General features: G+C 38.2%; 1 long non-coding RNA gene across 1 annotated transcript; it reads left to right on the top strand.

The window, feature by feature from the left end:
• Positions 1-6,486: 6,486 nt before the first annotated feature.
• Positions 6,487-14,519, top strand: LOC116780631. The gene is made up of 4 exons (XR_004354544.1): positions 6,487-6,647; positions 11,178-11,247; positions 12,852-12,973; positions 13,838-14,519. It is a non-coding gene; the product is annotated as an uncharacterized LOC116780631 (long non-coding RNA).
• The last annotated feature ends 10,220 nt before the right edge of the window (positions 14,520-24,739 follow it).

The raw sequence follows: 24,739 nt of genomic DNA, 5'->3' as shown, positions 1-24,739 counted from the left end.
CCTGATTCAAAGCAATTTGAACTCAGAGAGGCTTTTGGCAGTGTTCTCTGCCTTACCAATCCTGTTACAGAAGTTCTGCATAAAGCCTGTCATGAATTTCCAGATGGTTATTGACATGTAGTGACTTCGTTGTTAGCGTTGCCACCTATTTTTTCAAGATGCAGCGCTGGGGAAGTATTCCAGAATATCTGCTAACTGAGGGACACATTTGAAGCGTCCCAGAACAGGAATTGCTTGTCTTTTAAAGTGAGGGGTATTTGGAGCTGATCTCTTGCTTAAAGAACAGCAGCTCAAATTATGTCTAGTGAGGGATATGCACCCGGATAAGCCTTGCCTGCCAGATGACACATCCCAATCTGGATTTAGGAGTTACTTTCTTGTGGTTTTACTCCTAAGCTTTCACTGAACTCTGCTTCACTGCCATGGTGTTTAGTATCTAACCCTCTGCATCAACCCTTGCTAAGGGAGTTTGTCTGTCAGTCAGCTGTATAAGATCTAAACCTTCTTGTTACAAAAGAATCTTGATTTTTATTTTGATCTGTATTAGTATGAGCATGTGTCATCATTTGGTTTGCAGTGGAAAATTTTAACTTTACTTTCTGGACCATAAATATGCAGTACTGTGAGTGCCAAAGAGGTTGTACTGTTTTATTTTTACATAGCTAGATTTCATAAAGTTGCAAAAATAAAGATGCTCACTGGATAGCTCTTCCTTCTGAATTTTTCGCTACCTCTTGGCCAAAACAACTAAGAGTCAAACCCTAATGTATTTCATTGCATTTGCAATAGAAGAGTTGCATTTGGAACCAGAGAATGTACCTAGATACCACGTACAATATGCTGTTACCAGATTTGGCACAGCTCTGCACTGTTAGGTTTTAATGATGTACCACACAGGTCCATGTTTTAGGTCAAGCATCTCAATTCAGTAAGGCCCTTATCGATATAAGTAAACTTATACTATGCAAAGAGTCTCTTAAGCACATACTTACATTTCACCAAGCAATGGGGTTGGTATCTCCTTTCTCAAATTGGTGGCTAATCAATCAACCCTTAGATAAAACAGTGGATAGTAATAAAGTCTTTTTGAGCATGTTGCTGTTATAATCAAATCACAGACTACTCTAACAAGTGGTACCTCCTTTCAATGAGAATCAATGCAAGACATTTAAAGGAGGAAAGTCAGGAGGATACAAGGTGATGGTGTAGTAGATGCACAGTTTTGTGTACAAAGCAGTATGTACCAGTTCCATGTGACATCAACACCTTTGAGATGACATGAAGAAGGATTGAAATTGAACAGTTTCAGACAAAGTTCACTTGGGAGAATTGTAGAATCTGGGTCTTCCTTTGAAAAAACTGCATTGAACAGGACAAAATAAAAATGTGCTACGAAGAATGACTTCTTGCTTTCCCTTCCTGCATCTGCAACAGTCCCTGTACAGTGGGCCATAAAGACATGTACTCGGGAGCAGTTCACTAAACAAAGCTGTACGTCTCATTTCTCAACATTCAGCTTAATCAAGAAAAATGATGTCCAACCTCTGCAGAGCCACCAGCAGATGCTATACAATCCTACCAGCCCTGTTGTGGGGGAGTATAAAGGAAAAGGAGAAAAAACCAAGGGACTAAAAAAGAGACAGAAGAGAAAATAAAAACATAAAGAATGAATAGATAAACATGTTAAAATTTTTATTTCAGCAAAGGGTGGTAGAGGCTACACAAAGGTCTAGTTCATAAGTGTGAGGGTGCTTTCACCAGAAAAGCAAGAAAAATAAATTGAAAATATGACAGAGAGATATTTAAGAGAACAAAAACAGCATCTAGGTGTTGTTAGATAAGTATTTTCTTTTTTTTTTTTCAATTTATTTTATGACTAAATAAATAAAAATCAGGCTTCTTCATGTACTGATCTACCCACATCAGTCTGACTCATTATTGTTTTCTGTTTATTTTCTTGCAGCTAAGCATATTGAATAATGAGAGCAAACTCCATCCACCTGAATATATTTCAGGTCCCACAATGTGACATATTATTGTAATATGGTGGTTGAATTAATGATTTCCATTTATAAATGAATCTGTGATTTAGAGCTGCACATATACACAATCTATTTGAGCTGATATTCAGTCTTTGGAAGCAGTGTATATTTATTAGCACCTTCGTAGTAATGCAAATTATATTTGATTTGGCTTCTGAAACACCGAACAAAGAATCTTGTGAATTCAGACTTTAATTTAAATCTTTATTGTGCATTTTACAATCTAGAACTTTAGCAAATAATTAGTCAATTTACCTGAAACAATCCTGGCTAATTGAAATAATATCCAGTCTCTAGTTGCAGAATTTTTTATTTATACTAAAATGCATTCAGGATTGCAGATCTTCATTACAAAGACAATGATCATTTGGCTGTTTCATGAAACTATGCTTAGCTAAAGGAGTTTAATGACTTAAATGTATTTGGCAGAGTCAATATAATAATTCTCATATATTACAGAAATACAGGTATTACTGGAAAATTAATCTGTAAGAGGAAAGGACTTATTATATAATTAGAGAATTACCTTTATTAAGCAATTATTGAATTCTAGTAAATTTTGTCTGCTGTTTAAGAAATTAGTTTCCTACTAGGAAAAAACATCCTGTAGAAAATTGCTTTCATCTGTATTTGTCAAAAGACAACAAAGTAATGACTGAAAGTGTCTTTCAAAGACAATTTGCTTAGAACATTTATTAGGTCCCTACTTATTCACAGAGGACAGAACCAGTAGGGTTCTTGTGTTCACTGTCTGCAAGTCTGAAGGTAGTGCTAATCAAGACCAGTCTCAGTTCCTCCTTCCATATCATATGTCTATGCCTATGATGCTCTCTGGGTCATGGCCACTCCCCTTCCCTTGTCTTGCAACTCACTCTGTCCTCCCCCAGTTTGCAGCCTGTTAAAGGTACTTATAAGGACACTCTTGTGTTGAAAAGTTCCCAGGATGTATCCAACAGAATGTTTTAGGAACCATTTGCATAACTCTCTGATGCCTCCAGCTTAGGTAGCCAGATATAAAAGTGATTCACAAGACTGAGACAGAGCATATTGAATAGGGAGAGTTGAATTCCTAGGATTCAATTTGCAACTACCCACAGCAAAACTAGATGAGGCTTTTTGTTTTGTGTCATAAAATATCTTAAGGTAAACTACAGTCTAGATGTTTGAAGGTGTAGCCAGATAAAAGAAAAAGTCTATAAGGACTCAAATTTGACAAGTGTTGGTGTTTGTTTTCAGGTTTTGGTTTTCATTATTGTTTGGTTTGTTACTCTAGGTATCCTAGCTGTTTTTCCTGTCAATTGAATTTTTAAGAAATAGGAATTGTCCCTGCCTAGCCTTTGAGACTGTTCTCTCTTTCCTTCATCTCTATGGAAGTAGTGATGATAAGGAATTGTCCTCACAACTCCTTGTGTAGTGCAGAGAAGCCTAAAACAGCTCTTAGCTGGCTTCCATTTCTCAACTCCAGCACTTGAATGCAACAGAATTAGGTTTGCATGACACTGAATATGAGGACTAATTAGTGGCAATGGATGTGTCACCTTGACCTTGGTCCATAGACATTGATCCTGGAGTTAGCTGGGTTATTTCAGAGTTGTATTCCATGGGGCAGACATGCTTCTTATTCCCTCGTTTGACTAACTACTCAGAGTGAGAGAAATGAAACAGTTATTTTAGTGTAAACCAGGGTTTATTCTACTCAGTCTCTAATAGGATTTGAGAAGTAAGAAGTGGATTTATGAAATCTGTAGGCTTGTTCCTTACTTAAATGAGTTATAGCAGGGAAACACTAAGCCACCATTTGCCCTCAAACGCCATTCTATATCCTAGTTGAGGAATAATGAAATATTACCCTGTTATCACATACTGATCAACATTTTACACAGTAATGCAAACTTCTGTGATGTAATCTTTCTTTCTGTTGCTCCAGTAGTGGTTTTCAATAATTAATTCTGACTCACACTGCCTTTGCACTCACTTCAGTGGACATACTCAAATTCTGCAGGAATGCAAGGACTAAATCAGAACTGCCAACACCTAGTCACACTTTCCTGATTTTTTTGAGTTATTGCTGGAGTATTACTATGATATCCCAAATGAGGACTCTGAACTTTTTTGTCCTAGCTGACACAGAAATACAAGAAGAAAATAGGTCACTATCCCAAAAAGCTGAGAACCTGAGGAAAGGAAAGATTCTATTTCTAACATAGGCTGGAAAATGGTGATAAGAATGGTCCATTTTCAAAATCAGAAGTAAATCTCCTTTATTCTTTCTTCCTTTTTTTTTTTTTTTTTTGGTTTTGCTTTCTTTTTGACTCTTTGGAATCAATGTAGCAGAGAACAATTCAAGTTTAAAAAACCCTAAAAATTATTGAAGAACACGACCTGCTCAAAGGGTCAAGATAATGCTCCTGTTAAGCGATATGTATTTCTTTCTGTGCTAATGGTGATTGAACAAAACATTTTTCATCCTTTTTTCTTTTACCATCTATAAATAATGAATGGGAAGGTTTTATTTTCTTTTTTTTCCCCCCTATTTTTTCCTTGTTTTTTTTCCTCTTTCTCTCTTTTTTTTTTTTTTCTGAAATACCTTCTATCAAGGTATAAAGCATAGATACTGTTGGCTACGGTTTTCAAGGTTAAATCTGGGTATAATATTCCATCTGTGCTTGCTTGTCCCTAAGACGATTCTGCAGCTCAGACTAGAATCCTGACTAGCTTTACTGCTTTTTCTAGCTTGTACTCTTAAGGTCTCTTAATCTTATTTAAGTCTACAAACAGCTTACATTTAGCTGAAAACATGAGGTGGTTTTGTGTAGGAAAATGTCAAGCCCTCATCCGATGCTACGATAGAGCAAAAAGACTTGCTACTCAGCTTTCCTGGGTTTTAAAACTCTCTTATCTTGTAAAGTAAGTAACATGCTGCCATCTATTGGCAATGAGAAATTATTTTATTTCTTCAAGTGATTTAAGGAATTCAAATCCTCAAATTCTTAAGGAATTTTGTTAGACGTTATTTTCTCTTCAGTCAAACTACAGGTATCTGAACAGCATAAACTTGCAAAGGACCATCCAATTATATCTTATTTACTTTAGGATCACAATGAGATCTTTCTTGTTTGAACTGATACAAAGTCCTACCACAAAGCTCAACTACAATCTCCAAACTTTTCAACTAAAGGCCTAAAGAAATGTCAATTTCTTTAAAAACAAAGAAAAGGTAATGTAAGAGTATACCCTCTCAAAGGGTTTTGAATGTCCTTCAAAACCAAGCAAACAAATGACAAAGGTATTTTCGCAGATAGTCTTCTGGTCCTGACTCTGAGCAACTGGAACAACATAAATGTTGAAGCAACTGCATGGAAGTGCTGCAAACTTAGAAATATTTGAGAAGAGAACTTTTTTTTTCTTTTCTTTGTTTTCAAAATAGTCCATTTGTTAGAAGAAAATCAAAGAAACAAATGTGATAACTGTTCAGGGGGCTCTAGGTGATTTACACCACTGAATTTTGTTTCCTTTTTCATCTCCAGTTAAATCCATTATGTACACAGTCATATCACACAGCTGAAGAATATCTCTTTATGATTTCACGATGGAACACTGAAAAGGAAAGAAAAAACAACCTCTTTTCTCATCTGAGAACTATAACTTTGTTCAAACTTGGCCTACCTGGCTGGAGTGCTGGCCAGTTTCAGTGGTGCAGCGACATTCTGCAACCAGAGGGAAGAGGTTTTACAGTGAAATAGCTGATTGAACCAATGTAATTTCCAACAGCATGTAATGACCATTTGTTAAGGTGAAAGGGTATATAACGTATTTATAATTTATACTTCACTTGCACATCAGTAAATGTAGAAAACAGTCTGTGTCCATGTGGTTAAGTAGTTGCTCCAGTTATCCAATCCATGCCATTTTGAGTGACCATTTCAGAGTGCGTGTAGCAACTATAAACTGCTCTGTTGGTACAGTGCTTGAAAACCAAAATACAAATGGAAATTAATTCTGCTATCCTGACTCTTGTGTTGTCACTTATAATGAACAATTTGAATATTTAGGATACTAGTGTAAATACTGATGCTGCTTTGTATTCACTTGTTATAGTCAATATGAACCTACTCAAAACACAGGTCAAAACACATCAGACCTCACAGGTCACAAAAGTATGTTTAGTAAAACACAGTTCCACCCCACCCCTTAGGATAATTGGTGATACACTACCTCTGTTTTATTTTCAAATTACTGTTTTCTTTGTCTCAGTCGTGTATTTTCTTTTTAAGCCCCTTGTTTTCTAACATGTAAGAGAAGCACAATGAACTTGTAGTCTTGTTGCTAGGCTTCAAGCTGCATTTATGCAGTCCTGTGAGACACTATTCTCGTTTTTGAATTCTGAATCAAGTCCCAAGGCAACAGTGCCTTGTTTCTTAGCAACACAGATGGGTAGATTGTTTATTCCAGCTCTTTTCTACAATGGAAGAATAAACAATTCTCTGAGTAAGGGTGTGCTGCAAATTTGTCCCTTCACTTAACTTCCCCTAGAAGAGAGGGAAGAGAACCCTTCTGTGGTAGAGCATATGAAGTCTGTCTGGAAGTCCCCGTTTTTGCAGACTGGTGAGTCAGTCTCTATCTTTTTTTGTTCTTTACTTCTCTTTTGTGTCCTTATTCACCACTGTGCGTATGGATCTGCAGGTATTTTGGATCAGTGAGTTCTAGTTCCTAGGATACAAACATATACATGGAATATCAATAGTAACAAAGGGGGCAGAAGTGGGATGTGTGAAAATACACAGACTTTTTGCTTTGGTGAAATTAATGGAGAATCTTAGAATAGCTTTAGAAACTTCCTCTGCATGCAAAACCTTGGCTTTAGGAAGAAAATCAGGGCTGGAGAAAATAGGTTGAGGATTGAGAGGTAAGGAGGAATGGGTATTCATGTAACTCGTAAATTAGTAGTGTATGTTACCCAGTGTATGAAAAGAGTTTGTAGGAACTTAATTTATCTCCAGTGAGCTGCCTACCCAAATCCTTTTTCAGAAACAGGTTTGTTGGTAGGGACACATTTCCGTATGTTCTTATCCTTCAATGGACCAAAAGCTTATTCCATAAAAAAACTCCAAAACATTCTATCCTCAGAATGAATAAGCACAAAGTAGAGGAAGTTGTAATGTTATAGCTTTCCTTCAGGTTTCCTGAGCATTGAGTATTAAACAAAGTAGGAAAAAATTGTTTGTATTGTGTTGGGACCTGTTGCAATATCCTTATGGTCTATGTATTTCTTCCAAATTTTTGGGGTGTACAAGGAACTCTTGTGTAAGACAGGTAACAGAGTATGGGAATGGCTTTTAGATCATAGAGACAAAACAGAGATAACAGATAGCTTGTGCAAAGAGTTAAATACTTTATTGCCTATTTAGGGTGTTAATGCTGCTCCAGTGGTTTTTCACCCTGCCCAGAGGCATCCTTGGGTGTAGGAAAGGGCCTCTCTGTACCTCTGGGCAAAAGGGTGAAGCTTGAGTGGCACTGCTGATGAGATAGCCCATGGCAGGACATAACACCTGGTCCTATACCAGGATAGCAATGGGGCAGCTCTAATGAACGTTGTGGCCTGGGTGTGCCCAGGAATGCAGAGTAAGATGAAAGTGCATCAGGAAGCATGGAGACCAGGCCTTCAACATTTCTCTTATTTAAGGTTCATTTGTTCACTTCTACTTGTGCAATGTGAGACTAGTGTGGGTCCGCTGCTGCCCAACTAACCCCACCCCTCCCTGCCATGCTGCCCTGCATGTGCACAGGTTTAGTCTCCTGTCAAGGTTGTACTGCTTAATGAGGCAAGAACAAAAATGTGGAGAGGGTGTATTTGTGTTGTTACTTAGCGATGGGTATTTCAGACAAAATGAAAGCCAGAGCTTCAGTTCCTACAGGCTGGAATGAATGTGTAAATTCCTGAACATCCACGCTTTTGGCTTCAGATGGGTTTTCTCTAGGTTACTTCGCAGAAGTGAAAGAAGGTATCAAGAAGCAATACTTCATCTAAGCACAGGGACAATATAATGTTAAAGTACAATTACACATTTATCTTCAATGAATGCACTAAGTTATGCAGACAGGACTAGCTACTGAAAGCAGCAATCAATAATAAACATTCTGTTGTATATGTGTGTTCATCCTCCACCAAGAAGAGAGAAAAATTTTATTTGAAAGTCAAAGCAAACTTTCTTCAAGCCTTGACTAGCCTTTCTCCCAGCAACACACTGCAGTGCAGCAATCCAAAGCCAATACAGACATATGGCTAAAGCAGCCTCCTAATTTTAGCTTCCAGCTCTATAGATCATCCAACACTTCTCAGAAGCCATAAGGAGGGAGGAAAGAGGAACTGAACCCAAAAAGTACCTCTGAGACCATAACCATGCAAGAGCTTTGCGGCATTGGTCCAGGCTGCTCCTTCCTCTTCCAGAAAACAGAAGAGACTCACTCCAGCTTGTCACTCGCTTTCAACGGATCAACTCTTATGAGGCCAAAATACTCTTTGTGAAGAATACCAAACATAAGCCTGGTGTGTATGAAGACCCCAAACCACACAATTATAGGCAGGTAAAGTGTCTGCCTCCCAGACTTTTATAAAGCAAATACACTGAAATAAATACGTGCTTGAGGATTGGTAAATGAAACCACTAGATGTCAGTCTCATTAGCAAAAAAAGTCTTCAAACCCTGCAGTTAATACTGCAGTTGAGATCTAGCTTTTGATAGTTAACTGCGTTGTAGGCACACATTATTTGCCAAAAGATTCCATAGGTATGCTGAAGAATGCAGCCTTAGAGCTCTATGTTTTAATGTACTTTGTAGTTTTTATTTGGTAGAGCAGACTGAAATAGGGCTAATCAGTTCACCTTTACCTTGTTCACCACGACATGTCTGCCTGTACTTTCTGCTTTCCTCAGATAAATAGGTAGCAGTTGAATTGCTTGACATGCTGGATGGAAGTATTGTATAGTAATTTTTCCATTTAGCAGCCCTAACTGAGACCAGCATCTCACTGTGCTAGATTTTTGTTCGTAATATATGGCAAGAAACTGTCCTTTCTTCACGACACTGATTGTGTACAAACTGCGTACAAAAAAGTTGACAGGAAATTTAAAAGTTCAAGATACAATTTGAATCAGTGCATTCCCTCACAATCAGTGAATTTAATGTTAAATCTGCTAAGAAAGAGAAATCTTCAATCCAAATGTGCTTTTTTCATAGCAGTTATTTGGTTTGGTTTATTTGTTTTTGTAGCATCTTTTAAAAGGAGATTCATTTTTCTATCCATATTCAGTTAACCTCTCACTACGAATGTTCCTATCTCCTCTCCTCTGAGCCTTTCAAAGAATCCTACTCAAAGAGCAATTCAGCAAACTTACTATTTCTAGAATAGGAAAGAAAACTGAGATAGTAAACAAAATCCTTTCTGTCCTCCAAAGCAAACATTTATACCTGGACATGTAGTTTATTGAAGAACCACACAAATGGCATATGGCTAAAACTACATTTCCATGGAAAACAATATTTTCTTCCCCCTTCTGTCTTCATAAGAATATAAATCTATAAATCATACCTTTATTTACTTGCCATCTGCTATAGCAGGATTTTAACTTCCTTGTTTTTCTACTATAGCAGGAATTTAACTTCCTTGTTTTTGAGTTTACTTAAAGTAATCAAAAACAAACTTCTAGTTAGCTGTTACAGCCAAAAGAAATTTGTCCAGTAATACTCTATCTCAAGGAAAATTTTCTTTATTTCAAGATTATCCAATTTTGATAATAGCAATTAGATGCTAATTTCTCTTAAAACCTACCAAACAAAATTTTCTCTTTAAGTAAATATGTCTTTTTTTTTTTCTCAAATCTTGACCAAAAATACAAATTTGCAAAATCAGCAGAAGGGAAAAAAAAAGTATATTTGTCCCACAACTCCAATGTTGTGTTTTCTAATATCACCAATTGAGAGGGCCTGACTATAGCAACCATATCTTAGGAAATGTTCTCAGGGTTTCAGAACCTTCCCCACTTCATATCAGGAGAAAACTAGTGCTTTAATAATTTGAGTAGCTCCAAAATGTAATTCCAGAAAGTCCAATAAGTATACAACCAAATTATTTAGCTGTGCATGTGAAATAGAGTTTCAGTTTCATGTTATGAATCAGGTACTTTAGGAGATTTTAGTATCACCGATCACTGCTCTAATCTCAGGACTAATGGTTTTTTGGTGGTTTTTTTCTATCTGAGGGAAAAAAGTAATTACAAGTCAGCATTTCTGAAAAGAAACAAGAAAAAAGCAAAAAAGCAAGTTGAAACCAAAACTTCACAATATAAGTTCTGATAACAACAAAACATTTTGAGGTTCTTTTCAGGACTTTGTCCAGAGGTAGTGCTGATTTTCCCTATGAGGTCTGGAGGAAAACTGTATGTACTGTCTAATTGCTTTGACATACCATTAACTTTTCAGCTCACTGAAAAGTTCAGGCTATGTAACTTTAGCAGGCTGTAGACTGTACGGTGATTACAAACTCAGTAGAACTGAGGACTTGCCTCTACAGGGAATTTAACACTGTATTTTCACCTCCACTAAAATGTCCCCTTGGGAGAATCCTTAGTGACATATTGCCAGGAGTTTAAAAGAAATTGATCAATCTCACTGGAAGATCTCTATGTAAAAAATGTACCTGAAGACTAGCTGCACTTGTCCAAAATTCTTAAGTATAGATTTGATCTTACATACACAAAAAAAGGCAATTTCTATGTTCGCTTAGAAATGTTCTCACCCTTCAGGCCAATGGGAAACGCTTCATTAAATGGAAATCAGAACTCAGTCAGAAAGAAATTAAAAAAGGCAAGGGAAAGGCAACAAGTAAAGTATATAAATTACCAGTGTACAATATTTTCTCCTCCTTGTGGCATTCTCTCCTATGCAGTTCTCATGTGATCACATCCATCAACCCACAGTTAAATATTCATTACAATCAAATATTCAACATGTAACTTCACACACCATTTTTGTTCCCTCCATGGTTTCACAGGGCATTCATCCAGCTGCCTAACCTTGCCATTTTGATTTTATCTTGTTCAATTAATCAAGGAAATATATCTTCCTATTCATGCAGATGATGCTGATACCTCCAGAACATGATGGTTATTGATTTTCCATCTTGTATCTCAGAAGAAACCACATAGGTTAGTCCTTGACAACATGCACATTCATTCTGTTAAAGAAATTAAGAACCTGTGCTTGAACAGTAGGGAGCAGGAATAAGAGCACTGAACCCATAAAACTGGCTTAAATGCCTCAGGTGAAGCTTATAGACCAAATATCAGTTTTTCCCCTCAAGTTTCAACATCAGGGAAAGTCCACTTCCTAAAAATAACAGACTCAGATTATAGAAAATAGTTCACTCATGCAAAGACACTTAGATTTAAGATATCTGATACAAGCAGGATTAGTAGCTGAACTGCTTGTCAATGTTAATGTTTCTGATAAGACTGCAATTTCAATCTTGTAATGGGGGTTTAGTCCCAGGCAACTGATTCATGTCCAGTGTCTGCTGTCATCATGGTAGATACAACAGTCTGTGGTGGATAGTTCACAATGGGATGCCTGCCCTTTAGTGTAGTTTCTATAGCTCCACCTCTTGTAAGGATAGCTTTTTAAAAAATAATTTACTACACACTAGTTACAGTACACAGACATACATATCATGTAGCATAAAACACTACTTTCTTTGTACATTCATAGCAAAGGCATGGACAGAATATCTTTTTGTTATGATGTTTACTGTATATGTCTTTGTGTTCCTTTTTCTAGATCCTATCTGATTAACAATAAGCATAGCTTTTCAAATCCTAGAGTCCAGACAGTTTTTCCTATAGCTTATAAATACTGTTTGCGTAATATTTTCAGATCCTGGACTTGATTCACTGAAAGGAAAGCAAAAGGACTCTGATAGGAGTTTTCTTACATACAAGCCTTGTGCAAGCAAATGGGATTCAGAGCTGCTACTGTTAAAGAGTCCCTGACCATCTAAATCTACTTCATTTACAGTTAGTGACATTAAAACAAAACTTCTAGGTTTGTCTGCTTAAAAATATTTTGAAATAATAATAGTAATTCTTAATTATATTTCTTTCCTGATATTTTGGATCATGCAATCTTGAGAGCACAGCTGGCATATTCTAAGGGAAATGTCATTTTACTGGAGATCTAGAAACATGGACCATTAATTTCCTTTAGATTTTCAAGAATGTAATTCTGTTTCCACCTCTTGTTGACTTTTATGGAGTTGGAGAGATAGCCTCTTGGGGAACATTTTCTTATTTCAGCCTTTAGCAGAAGATTATACAGCATCGTATGTGGTAATTCATTTGTAGGAATTAAGATGTCCATATTAGACTGTTCAAAGACACAGACTATTTCAGAATATGAAGGTATTAGGTGCATGCCTTAATGGTTTGTATATATGTACCAAACACTTAAATGTAGAGATCTCCAAAAGCAGAATACCTCTATTTTCATTATAAAACAGCTGCCATTTGGATAAAAAATTAAAATGTTTGGGGAACTGGTGTAGACGGTGACAGATTCTGAGTTGTGAATGTAACTCTACCAAATAGCAGCAAGTCAATACGCTTGTTGTAAAACACATGAATTGGCTGAACACAAATGTCTCTAGGCATTTCAACATGTTGTGCTCTGATTCGACTGAAACATGTCTGAGAATGAATTCTTTGATAAACTTGTTGAAGATCATCCGTATGACAGCCACTCCTGTTTTATTTTGTAGGTCTAATGTACCTGTACTTCTCTGCCCCCAGCAGCACAGATGGCAGCATTGTGCTCACACTGTGTTCTTGGATCGTGTGGAGGAAAAGCTTTGCCAGCTGCATCAGGCAGGTAGAGATGCAAGTGTTCACTCTGCTATGTTAGGGACACTGGATCTAGCATCATCCAGAGGGCAAATTTAGATAACAAAGGATTGATGGGTGCTGGCAGAATCCATAACTCCATTGTTTGGAAGGGTTAGGAGGACACTGATGCCCAATTAAACTGACTAGACCCAAGCCTTCATTTGAGAGCAAAAAATGGAGATAGCTGGGCTGGCTTGCACTATTGAAAGGTTACTACCAAGTGCAGCATCCAGAGTGATCCTGGCTTACATGGGCTCAGGATATCCATGCAGGCAATGCAGCATTATCTCAGAATCTGAGTTGCAATGCTGATAATCTGCATGAGATGAAAAAATGAAAATGTGCTGGTCACAACACTGACCTTAGCTGGAATAGCTTGTCCTTCTTGGAAAAATACACTTGTCTGAGCAGAGTCCTCTGCTGCTATAGCCAGAATCTATATTGCTGATTGTCAAATCTCTAGACAGAGATCATCCTGGGGAATAACCGCTACTCGAAACAGGGTCACGGTGGGTGGCTTTCTAAGGCAGGTAGAAAGTAGGACTGCTTTTAAATGTGTTAGGAGACACTTTTTTAGCTTCCAACACACCTTTCTTTCAGTGTTCCTGAGCGGCTGACACTTGACAGTGCCCTCCAACAGTCCCCATGCCTGGTACCCAAAGTCCCGGGAGAAAAAGAAAAATATCCACAAAAACCAGAATGTTCTGCTTCTATCTTATCTAAAACAAACTTCTCATGGGGAAAATCTTCATCTTTTCTCCGATGAAACCAATTTTCTGTAAAACTGCATTTTCTCCCATCGTGCCTGATGTGACCTTACAGGATGATGACTATTTAAATGCCAATGTCTTTCCTTTCACAGGAACTCCAGTCTAAGCAGCAAGAATAAAGCAGTGTGATATGGACTCCACGTCATTATCCACAATGACCTACCAATTTCTCGGTCCCAAGAAATGTGTTCATCTGAATGTGCTACGGAAGACTAGTGGTCCTGAGATGTGTCTTGCGTCTATCCTGTGAGTCAGGAATGAGCTCTTTGAGAGACCTGACACACTTGTAACAAAGGAGGCCTAGGTCCTTCAAACAGTACAAAACCTGGCACAGACGACAACAGCCTTTATCAATGATGTTCAAATGTTTTAGCAAATATCTGTTTCTTAGTGTAAATACCAGCATGGAACAAAAACATAGTAAATGCACTTTGTCTGGTTTATTAGTATTTGTTCTCTTCTCCTTAGGTCCGGATTTTTGAAATAACATGGAAATTAACATTATTACCTCTTTCTACTTAACAAATTCCTCCCTATATAGATTTCTCTCTATTGCTAAAAATTACTTACCAATGCTTCCAATTAATTAATTTTTTTTCTCTAACCAGTCCCTCAGCCATCTGTAAGTAAAAGAAATGGCACAGCCCATCACACCTGGTAACTAGAGGTGCTGAATGCCATCATGAGCTTACTTTGGAAACTCCCTGTCCTCTGCACTCAAGAACTGGTGATTAGCAGACTATGCCAAAATAGAAACAGCTGCTTTGCTCTTGACTCTTAATTACTAGGAATTGACTGCTGAAAGATCGACACAGTCAGGTAGTTTCAATTTCTTTTCTAAACATAGTGTGTGGATGTTGAGTGTAGCAGGGGGAAGCATTTTTTTGTAATAGTCTGCATTGCTGAGGGCTCTGGAGGTACATCCAGAGCTGGATTTGGACTCAAACCTCTAGACCGAAACTGTAAGTAAGCTACATGGTAAATGCACACCCAGATAGTGATTTAGCACCAGAAAATTGCATACTGGATCATTTTGCCCCTTCCAAAAGACAGTGAGTTACATACCACATTGGAAAGCTTGGGATACTAGTAAGAATCCCTTAAGCAATGATCTTCTAGCTCTATCTGCACTGTTGTGGAGTTCAGTGTTCCTCATGGATTTCTCAGATGCAACACTTGTGGGAAGAAAAATGTGTAAGATGTTGACAAAAACAACATGTTTTATGTTAAAGAGAGCTTCCTGCCAATTGCGTTGTATCTACAGGCATAGTTTGAAGTTTGCAGTTCCCCAAATTTAGGTTGGAAAGAATAAAGTCCCCAGTCTTCCTGTAAATTACCCATTTTCTTAATGCCAGACAAACCCAGCCAAGTGAAAGCTGCTTTCTCTGTGCATGGCAGATGAAAGACTTGGGACAAATAAAATTTCAGAGGTTGTTTGGATCTGGAGCTCTTGTTGGTGGACATAATCATAATATAATAGCGTTGTATCTATACTAATCATGGATAATGATAACATTCTAGCTGGGCTTCACCACAGTAATAGGAGTGACACTCTAATGAAGTGCCACATGTAGCAGTCCTTCAAAGGAATGCTATTGATCTGGTCTTTTTAGAGATGGAAAAAGGAGACACAGAGCTGGTAAATTGATTGGCCCAAAGGCATGAGGGAAGAGTTAGTTTCAGACAAAGTCTTACACGTAAACTTGATCTCTTATAACACATGTGAAGGCACTTCCAGTGTTCCCAAGGAAAAGAGGAATGAATTGGTCTTTAACATCTGTACATGACACCTCATCTTTAAAAATATGGATGTCAGAGTTACGTCTTTCTTCTGACCCACAAGATGGGGGATGCCTCTTGCACTTGCCTGCAGTGGGGAGGGAGACACACGGACGTGTTATAGACACTCATTTCCTGGCTTAGGCATCTTCACTCTTTCATTAAAGAGTCAGGAAAAAAACACAGGGCTACTCTGCAGTGAGGAGAGTGCAAGTTGCTAGAGCCTCTAGGCTGCTAAGGAAAAAAAGGTACCTGCAGTAAACCTGTGCATGGAAAATCCTCTTTACTGGCAAATATATAATAAGAGATATCCTAAGAACCTAAACTGAGAGCTGTGAACCTAAGAGTTTCTTGAAAATGTTGGCTCAATTTGTTCACCTCTTTTGAGTGGCTATTATATACTAAATACCTTTACCATATGTGACATATATAAGAAAGAACAGCTGTTCCTGTTAAGAACACCGTGAAGAAGCATAAAGGGTTTTTTTCTTTGAACAGCACATCCTTGCAATGAAGCAGCTTAAAAAGCATTACTGCTAGTGACAGGACAAGTACATTCCTTCCAAATTCCTACATGGGTATGACATCCAGCTGTAGCTGTTGTGAAAGGCAGCTGTAGAGCTCTGTAGTGGGTTGACCCTGGCCAGATGCCAGGTACCCACTAAAGCCACTCTGACTCTCCCTTTGCAACTGAATAGAGGAGAGAAAAAAAACAGCGAAGGATTCACGAGTTAAGAGCTGATTACCTTACTGATTATCTTCATGGACAAAACAGACTCAAAGTGGGGATATGAATTAAATTTATTACTAACAGGATAAGAGCCAAAGAGTGAGAAATAAAACAATCTTAAAAACACTTCTCCCCCCCCTCCTTCCATGTTCTCCCTTCTCCCTACCAGTGGTGCAGGGGGACAGGGAACGGGAGTTATGGTCAGTTGTTGTTTCTGCTGCTGCTCAGGGAGAGGAGTCCTTCCCCTGCTCCTGTGGGGTCCCTCCCACAGGAGACAGTCCTTGATGGACCTCTCCGGCATGAGTCCATCCCTCGGGCAGCAGTTCTTCCCAAACTGCTGTCCTATGGGTCACTTCTCCATGGGGTGCAGTCCTTCACAAATGAGCTGTACCAGCGTGGGTCCCCCCACAGGGGCCACAAGTCCTACCCGGGATAAACCTGCTCCAGCGTGGGCTTCCCTCTCCATGGACTGCAGGTCTCTGGCAGGACCCTGCTCCATCTTGGGCCTCCCACGGGGTCACAGCCTCCTTGAGGCATCCACCTGCTCCAACATGGGCTCTTCCATGGGCTGCAGGTGGGTCTCTGCACCCTGATGGTCCTCCATGGGCTGTAGGGGCATAGATGCTCCACCATGGTCTTCACCATGGGCTGCAGGGCCTCAGCTCTGGCACCTGGAGATCATCCTCCCCCTCCTTATGCACTGACCTTGGTGTCTACTTTGTTGTTCCCATGTTCTCACTCCACTCTTCCCTGGTTGGAATTCTTTCTGCGCAACAACCTTCTGTTCTTATATATGTTACCGCAGAGGCATTAGTATTTCTCCTGATTGGCTTGGCCTTGGCCAGTGGCAGGAAGTCCATCCTGGAGCCAGCTGACATTGGCTCCATGGGACAGGGGAAGCTTCTAGCAGCTTCTAACAGAAGCCGCCTCTGTAGCTCAGCCCCCGCCCCCCTGCTACCAAAACCCAGCCACAGAAACCCACTACAAGCTGCCATCCAGCTGTTCAGCTAGAAGCCCCCATTAACCTCCCAGGCTTACCAGTACAGTGCCTTGATCTGAAGATGCTGGTGATGCTGCTATACAATATGGAGATTTAGCTCTCCAAAGAGCAGTTCTGTTTCCACTGCAATATTGGCTTGATGTATGCCAGCATCCAGCAGAGCCCAGCAGGAGTGCAGTGTCACTGACCTTTTGCATTGTCTCTGTACCATTGCCCATGGCACTGGCTTACAGGTGCACATAGAAAAACTCAGCTCCCAAGCAGAGTGCTGTGACAACTCTTCATGTCGGCCCCAGATTAGCATCTCCTTATCCCTCTGTTGCACACTCAGGTTGTTCCAGAGCCCAAAGGAGCCCTGCAGAGATGTTTGCCATTCAGGCTAATCTCCATCTCCTCTGACACCTTTCACGGAGCTCTTAAAACTTCAAAGGAAGTGGACTGTGGTTTTTGTATTAAGGGCTGGCTAAAGTGGTGCTCTCATGCCTCAGCAGTTGTAGATACATGCAAAATCTCTTCATCCTTCTTACTTTTGCACTCTCATTGTGGGGGCGAAAATGCACAATAAATCTTGCTGACAGCTATGCCAGCATTTGCGGACACAGTCAACTGCAGTGTGAGCACCTCTTAGCCCAGCTTATGAGGAATGAACAGTATCCATTACCAAAAATTTCACTGACCTCAAATCTCTTCCCATCAGTCAATATTTTTCCATTTACTTCAGTGTACTTTGAAACAGGCTTAATGGAGGTGAATTCTTTTGTTTTAGGCAGCACTATTGGATTGTTCCTTTAGAATTGCTAATTGCTTTAGAATTGAAAATCTCTACAGCCTGTATAGATGTAGAAAGTGAATGTGGATACTTTCTGAAATCTTAAAAGGAAGAAGCAGGTTTACAGGTTAACTGTAAATACTATGATCTCACAAATGACCAGAAGAAGCAGGTGTTACACAAAAATATGTTCAGATCTTTCACCCACATATACTGATTCTAGAAAGACAAATAAATAGATTCTGTACATTACTAATATTAGTATTTTCCATATGTATATATCTTACCCTACATATATTTATTATAAAACAGACAGTAAGATTTCAAGGTCTCTGCTCAGGATATCCTCTGCCCTGCCACTCCCCTATATACTTCAAATTCAATGTTATCTCTAAAACTGTTGTACTTTGGGCTAGATTTAACCACATCCCTTGTGATTTCTGGAACTGAGAGCCTACTCATGAATGATTACCATGCAGATTCAGTATTTGAATTATACACAAGACTCCTAATTCTGATCTAAGATCTGTCAATAGTTCTGCAACTTTGTTTATATTTTTTCCATGAATTTATGCCCAAGTTCAAAAAAAGACAACTTTCTATATCCTTCCTCCATCACAAACTGATATATTTGAAAAATAAAGCACACACACATGGAGTATTCAGGTGGTCAACAAACTTCAAGTACTTTAAATAGTTGTATGATCATACTGATCATGCTGAAAGTGCTAATATCCTTGTCACACTAAGCCTTTGAAATACCAAATTTTATGCCTTTCTTGTGGAACAAAATCATAAAAAGACACAAAACAATCAACCTAACAATAGATTAACAATCTAATGTCTAAAGAGTTATTATTCATTTATTAAGATCTTTCTGAGACCTGATTTATAAAATCTGGTAAAGAGAGGAGATTGGTTTGCAATAAAAAAACCTGGTATTGGCCACAGTTAAAATTAATATACTGGAAAAAATGTAAAGAATAATGTGCTGCTAGATACTTCCCTGCTCCATTGAACATTGCTTTGAGCATTGCATTATACCTTATCTCGTTGCAGTGATAACAGTAGGGTAATTTTATTACCTTAATAACACAACTGCAGTTAGTTAACACTGCACAATTTAGTTCATATAAGGAAGAAAAATATTAACTTGTTTTAAGTAAGGGGCTGTTTTTAAAAAGGCACTAACTGCATCCAAAAGGATGCATAAGAGACCTGTGCAATGCTAAATAAAGGAGTGAAGCAAAATGAAAAATATTCTGGGATGCCTCTTTTCATTTAGATAAAAGTAATACCTTCTTTTCCTTCAACACCAACCACTGGAACAGCTCAGTAAATGCTGGAAATGTTCTGGATTAATTTTGTGCACATGACTGTGAAGGACAACAAGCAGGGATAAGATGGGGAGAAGGGGGGGGTGGAGTCGTGGGGAGAGGGCTTTGGAGGGGGTAGTGGGTTGTGCACAGCAGCTGTGGCCGCAGGACGCCTCTACGTGGTTCTTTTCATAAAGAGCCAGTTAAGTTTTAGTACCGTGGGATTTCCTCACATTAGAAACCAACAGGCAGCACATGAAACACAGAAACTTTATTCTGTAACTGTTTAAAACACTGAAGTGTGCTTTATAACACTGAAGTGCTGCTTTTCCTTCACAGAGGCCTCTTCTTAGTTGGAAAAAACAAAACCAGAAAGTGCTCGTCATGGAGGTTGTACCAAAATTATGCTTCACGCAATAAACTTATATGTAATAATGTGTTCTTCAACTGACTCTTTACCTATCATCTTTTACTTTGTAAAGAGAAACAGTTTATTTTCACTTCCTTCCTATATATTTGAAGAAGGCTGTAGCCAAGCAGTGATGGCATTCCTTCTATGTTCGTCTCAAGAGATGGATAGGAAAACTGCAATTGCCTGGCAGCCAGTGAAACTTCAAAACACGGAGCCATAAACAGCTGTGTTCCCGTACGTGTTTTCCTGTGAGGATAATTGTTCTTGTTGATGGTTATGTACCTTTGAAAGTAAATAACAAACAGTGTTACTAGTGAAAATAGCTAGAAATAGAGAAAGTCAGAGGATAGAAATGGGATTTTTCTGCTCCCAACAGAGGAAATTTTCTGACCTTGTGGAGAAGACAAGGAAGGAAAGGGAATATAATGGCCTGATGTATTTTAAACAAATGTTTCAATATGTACCCTTCCCTCTGATTACGTCTTTAAGGCCTGGCTGGCATGCTCAGTGCAAAAACATGAGCCTTAGCACATAGGGGCTGTGTAATCACCTAATGTTGGTTACCTTGGACTGAGCAAGGAAAATACTTCTCTTGAACTCGAGAAGGACAAAGCCTTAAGTGGCTTCCAGATCTGCAATTTCAAGCACACAGTCCATGCCCATAATCCTTTGTCATTCAAGAAAAAAGAGCACAAAATTGTAAATTTATTTATTGATTTTATTGTGCTGGGATTTGGGGAGTTTGATTGTTTGTTTTGGTGTGATTTTTTTTCTTCCTAGCACCACGCAGTATATCACAGTTTCACAACATTATAGTCCTTTAAGACTAGGCACCACCCATTCTTTTGTGGTACTGTTAAGGATTTTATTTTTAGAAATAGAAATTTGATAAATATACTCTCAAAAGTCATATAGGAAGTGGGAATGGTTGGGATAGAGATAACATTTATATTTGGCTTCTAGCAGATCTAGTCATGAAGGCTTGGAGCCAAGCTTGGAAATATGGGACAGGAGAATGCCAGGGCCCTCAGAGTATTGCACGGAAATGAGGGCATGGGATTTAAGTTAGCGGGATAAACTGAAGACCAAGGGAAAAAAGGTACCTAAACTACTGATTTTGGGAGAGAACCTGAAGGTTGCTTTCCATCTGTTAAAGAGTTTTATTCTGTAAGGAGTGAATGTTGCAATTCTATTTGGGAGAATAAGTATAAACAGTATTATTGACATGAAGGAAATAAGGGGATGATAAGTATTGGAGACATTAGCTCTTTTTTTATTTTAGTTAGAGCATTCATTCATTCTGGGAACTATGTCTAATGCTAGCTTAATCAAGAGTGTGTAAATAAACTCCCCATTTCACTGTCTCACATCAGTTATCTCACACTTTATTTTATCTGGTATCTGCCCTTTGTCAGTGGACAATCAAATAGGAAGAGGAATCAGGAGAACAGAGTTTGCAAAGATAAAGCACTGTGTCCCTGAGGACACATCTTCTCTAGGGTAACAGGCTCCTTAAAACAAGATACGAAGAAAGTGGACTGAGGGACTGAGGGAGTTATGATTTACTGATCAGAATTCAGTTGATATGAAATGCGTGTTCTTCAAACTTTCTCATGAAAAAATCTTGTCCCTGATAAGTGGCAAAAAAGCTTAACAATATATTACTCCTTGTCTTTCCTTGTCACTTACACTTATGAAATCAACTTTGAAATAAATGTTAACAGTACAACATTTAATGTCAAGGCAACTCCATGCTTTCCTGGTATAGTGGCAATCAGAAACCAGAGGTTGGGTTCTTTTCCAGTAACTATGCCTCATAATCTTGAAACAGGAATTGGACTCAAGCTTTGATTTAAAATAGATCTTTCTGTAGATCTCTTGAGCAATATCAAGGTCCCATCTTGAACACATGCTACCAAAAGATGACTGTTTTAGAAGCCGCCTCCAGCAGGTTTGCAGATGTCAGCAACTTTTTAGCAAATTAGTATACTTTCAATAAGTCAGATAAAAGGAAGAAGTTAATTTTATAAATCTGGTGATCTTGATGAAGAAGCAAATGTATGAATGCCTTTAGACAGCTTTACATTTAGATCTCCTAAATTCAGTAGCTGATTCCCAATAACCACCGGTGATCTTAGAAACTACTCACTTAATTGGCTAAGGTTGATCAAAAAAGGGGTTCCTGTCCTCTTAAAACAAGCAGTGCTGAGACTATTAAATTTAAAATGCTGTGATGGGACTTTTGTTAGCGATCTTAGTGTTTTGTGCTGGCAACTTGGCTAATACATAAAGACAGACACACAGTAACAAAGTTCATGATTCTCAAATGTGTTATTCTCGGAGAGTTTAAAACCACATTTGACTAGTGAAAGTATAACAATACACTTTGTGCTGTAAGAAAACAAGTACGAGGCATAAACACTTTCCTATATGATCTTGGTAACAACTGGATGTTTTGAACAATCTAGAAAATACTTATTTTTCCCAAGTTGGTGTACCAAATTCAAGAAACCTTCAAGCAGACTTTTTTCAGGAAGTCAGAAAACAGGTGGTCTTCCTCTTCCTTCCCTCCCCTTATTTTCTGTTTCATATATTTGAGTGACTTAGGTAAGTGCTCATGGCCAGTGAATTAAAAGCTGATAGGACGTGTTAAAGCTGTTAGAAATGCTGTGTGAAGGTCAATAAATGTTTTTAAAAAATTATTTTCAATACATGATTCATATATGCGATTTGATGAAAAAATGTAACTTTTTGTGTTCAGCTTAGTACTTGCAGATATCTATTTACGAGGAGCTACTCTGTATTTGAAAAACAGCCGTACTACTGCAATGAACTGTGTTATTCTGAAAATCTAAAGCAGCTGAAATCCTATTTTTATTCATAGTTAAATTAATTTTACAACTGTTTGACCTGGAATAGAGAATCTGGCCTATTCCATGCACATCTACCACTGAAATCAGATACAATGATCAGATACAGATACAATTCTCTTCTCAGAGAATTCAGAGGCACTACTTGCTAAACGGGGGTAGAAGATGCACATGCTTTGAGTACTCTGCTTTTCCCACACACAGCCTTTAAATACATAAAGATGTCTTCATTCAATAGAAAAAACTATCTCAGAATAACTTTATTTCACCTGCAATCAGAATCTTATGAAAAATATGCTTTCCTTAGGATCTTAATTTAATGTCACACAAAGATTTTTTTTCTTATATTAAATTCAGTAACCTTCTCAGGCAGGTTAGCATCAAGAAAACAATGAAGTAAACATCTTCTACTTAAGAACGCAATGAAATAAATTAAACTGATATCCTACCTCAGTTTAGATAACTACTAGCAGTTTTTCTTATTACCACTCTTCTAGAGATCTGATTGTTCCCCCTTCCCTCTGTGTGAGATGTCTAGAAGAGCCACTGGTTTATGCAGATGGAGAATCCTGTTTTCCCTGGGTCCCCTGCACTCCTCATATTACCATATCCAATATTTTAGGATCTCCTGTTGGAGAGTTGATCTTTGAGCTTAATGGATGTTGCATATTTAATTAATAGGTCCAGAAGATGATTGTGCTTTCTTCAAATTGTTCTTGATTTCTTGTTTCTGGGTAAAACTGTCTTCCTCAATTTTACTTAGATGCTTTTAACTTTAATTACTGCACTGATGGTACATGGCAGCGCAGCAATTTTCTTGTCCTTTATTACCAAGTATTCAAAAATAATTTAAACCATCATCAAAACCTTTAGCTGCAACATACAACAAAGAAACTTCGTTTATCACTTCTTAGCAAGCAAAAGATCATCCTGAAATTACATTCAGACCAAACTTAGAGTGATATTTTCAAATGCAAGATGGATAAACATCACTCTGACACTTACAGAATGTCAATCCATGCAGACACATTCTGTAACTGCCTTATAGCAGTCTTTTTAGGCTATGTTTTTGAACTTTAACCAACAAATAAATAAATAAATATGTATATAAATCAGAGTTTAATTCCCTTCCATCCTTTGTAATGTTTCTTTCACAAAGTAGTGTGCACCTGAATCCCAGTAATACTGTGGAAATTGATAAAAGCAAGTGAAAGAGGGTTTGTAGCAATAATCAAAGTTATTACCTGATATAAAATAGTCTTGTTTTAATTATACTTTCTGAGTAACAATTTTTGGTCATTACCTCTGAATCTTTCTTAGCAAAAAATGGCCTTTCAATTTTTCTAGTGTCAATGAACGTACACTGATTAATTCAAAACTTTAAGTCTTTGAAAAGAGCTGGAGATTTTCCCCATCAAACTTGGGATCACTAGATCTAAATATAAGGAAGTAAACTTAAGGATCAGTGGTACGATCTGGATGAAACTTACTGATCCATGTAGAGAACAGCATGATTCATTCCTTTGGTATTTATTCCTTGCTTTTCCAGGGTAGGAAATGTGGACAGGCTGACTGATCATTGATGGGAATAACGGCAACATTTTTCTATCTATGTAGACAAGGTGGGTAAAGTGATGAGTCTGAGAATATATTTTTCTAACTCTTGTCTGGTCCCATGAACATGAAATAAAATGAAATGTCATGTTGTGTGAACACAGAGGATACCTTCTCTGTTTTGGAAGATAGGTGATTGTTGAAGAAGTGCTTCAATTCTCTCTCTCTGACTCCTTTAGATACAATATACTATGGCCTGAGATGAACTTAAATAATAAGAATTTCTTGATTAAACATTTATGCTGCTCATTGAATAGTTCAGGGGGAAAACATAAGAAAAATGCAGGGAGCTATAACATACTTAATAATTAACACTTCACTTCTCATTATCGTGTCAAAAACGTTTGCCTAGATTCTTTCACTGAAGCAAATATTCGGATCACTTTCTCTGCATACCCTACTTAGCCCCATTGCTGAAGAATGAATTTGAAGAGTGAGAGCTTCTCATCTGCTGGATGTGTGGTGTCCTTACCTGCATAGATGAGAGTGGTGGGTGCCGCTGAA

This window comes from Chiroxiphia lanceolata, chromosome 1 (assembly GCF_009829145.1).
Source record: "Chiroxiphia lanceolata isolate bChiLan1 chromosome 1, bChiLan1.pri, whole genome shotgun sequence".
Classification (NCBI taxonomy): Eukaryota; Metazoa; Chordata; class Aves; order Passeriformes; family Pipridae; genus Chiroxiphia; species Chiroxiphia lanceolata.
Note: the sequence above shows the minus strand (reverse complement) of the source record. Positions and strands in the feature narration are given on the sequence as shown.